Source organism: Octopus bimaculoides, chromosome 3 (genome assembly GCF_001194135.2).
Source record: "Octopus bimaculoides isolate UCB-OBI-ISO-001 chromosome 3, ASM119413v2, whole genome shotgun sequence".
In the NCBI taxonomy this organism is placed as follows: domain Eukaryota; kingdom Metazoa; phylum Mollusca; class Cephalopoda; order Octopoda; family Octopodidae; genus Octopus; species Octopus bimaculoides.
In genome coordinates, this window is record NC_068983.1 from 24,099,805 (window position 1) to 24,102,350 (window position 2,546).

Below are 2,546 nucleotides of genomic sequence, written 5' to 3' on the forward strand. Positions count from 1 at the left end.
GTTTCCGTCTACCAAATCCACTCACAAGGCTTTGGTTGATCCGAGGCTATAGTAGAAGACACTTACCCAAGATGTCACACAGTGGGACTGAACCCGGAACCATGTGGTTGGTAAGCAAGCCACTCCTGCACCTATGTCTATTACATTTAATTTCAGAAATCAATTATATTTTTGACAAACAGGTGAAGTGATTTTCCTTTTTTTTTACAGTAAAAATATGTCTAGGTTTAATATTGTAAGACGTTTCTTCTATAAGATCGAAGAAGATTCCGCAGTTAAGATTTCACACCTTTTGATTATTGGTTCTAAACAAAATTCAGTTTGGAAATTGAACTGTTGCAGTTATGGGTGAATTCCAATGAACAGAACCCAAATCATTTGGAAGTGAAAATTTCAAACAAAGCCAAAGACTTACTTAATGATAACAGCAATAAATTATCGGAGAGAGGAATATGAAAACAAAGACTTAACACCACATCAGAGATGGGAGAAAAGTGCATTAATTGGTTCAGTGATTATGAAACTAAATTTGAGAAAAGTATTATATTGATAACTCATTCTTAAAGAAAAATCTACAAATCTTCACAATCTCAGAAGATGTTAATGATTTTCAATTTCAACTGATTCACAAAAAAAAAAAAAAAAAAAAAAAAAAAATCCCTATGTTAATTTGCACTTTTGGGTGCAGAAGAAAACCAATATCAAGTTTCGATATCAGACAAAGATGCAGGGTCAGCTAACCTGACCTAGGAAGTAATCTTTCATGTTTTATTTCTTTTTAATTATATCTTGTTTTAATTATTGCATGCTTTATTTTACATCTATTTATTTCTGTACAAGTAATTGTGCTTTAAAAATGTTGCTTCATCTATTTATATATTATATAGTGTCTTTCCTTCCTCTTCCCTCACCTTTGTATAACTTACCAGCCATGTACCCCCTATTTCTTTCTTTATGAATACTCTAGTGAACATCATGTACTTTTCTGTAGTTTTTAAAATTACTTGTGGCTAAAAAAGCAAATAGTATAATCATCATCATCATTGTCGTCGCCATTGTTGTTGTCGTCATCAGTATTACTATTATTAATATCACCATCATCATCATCATCATCATCATCATCATCATTATCATCATCTTATTTTTACACAACAAACTAATATTATTATTATTATTATTATTATTATTATTATTATTATTATTATTATTATTACTATTATTATCATTATCATTATTATTATTATTGTTGTTGTTGTTATCATTTTATATACACACTTTAGATTAGACTATTGATCGTTATTATCATTATTATTATTATTATTATTATTATTATTATTATTATTATTATTATTATTATTATTTTGGTTTCTTTTTTCATTTCATGATAGAAATATTTTTATTGATGCTAGAATGATACTAATTGTTAACTTTTAAAGTGATTGAATTAAAGAAGTCTGCCAGTAAACTCAAACAGATTTCTTTTTGTACAGCAAGTATTATTTTTATTTAAAATGCTGCTAGGGACAGACATTGCCATTCCACTTTTTTGAAAGAATAAACTAAGAACTAATAATACGTTGGTATTAACTGAATCAGCAATAACTTCAACCTTAAAAATAATTTCCATGCCAACAGAAATCTTTATTACTGTGTTCTGTCACTTGAAAAGACAATGGTATATGAAATCTTCTTTTTTTTTTTTTTATAGATTCTAGAATTATTTTGCATAGCTGAAATGTCCACCAATAAAGATACAAAGTACAGAAATAGGTTATATTTGATATTCTTGAATGAATTATTTATTTTCTTTGTGTGTGAAATATGACACTTGGCTCTTCTCGCTTTACAGTTGTCCTTGTCACCAAACATATTTTGTCCCTGATAAAGCATCATAATATACCAGGAAATTTTAATAAATAGAAACATCTTTGATATGAAAATATTGGCAAGTTTGAGGTTAATAACACTCTGCCTGGTGATGTATTTGGTTTTAAGGAGGAACCTTTATGTCAAGCAAGTTTGTGAAGTCCAAGCTTGATTTACAAGCTGTTGAAAATTTCAGCCTGATTGCGCTGATTTGCAAACTGGATCAAGAAATGGAACGATCATGAGACATCTGTGCACCATTGGATTCAAGTGACAAAAGCTTGTGCAACACTTTGCCACTCTCTCAGTAACCATAGAAGATTCTAGTGACCAGTAGTGTAACCTGCTTCTAAAGTTGCAGGGAGTGAGTACATAAATAAAGAGTCACAGTGGCACATACCCAACAATTTTAACTCAATTCTCTTATATTACATGGAATATTTCATTAGTTATAATACATGTAATTTTATTCTACATTCGCATGAGTGGCTGTGTGGTAAGTAGCTTGCTTGCCAACCACATGGTTCTGGGTTCAGTCCCACTGCATGGCATCTTGGGCAAGTGTCTTCTACTATAGCCTCAGGCTGACCAAAGCCTTGTGAGTGGATTTGGTAGACGGAAAGTGAAAGAAGCCCATCGAATATATGTATATATATATATATATATATATATATATATAT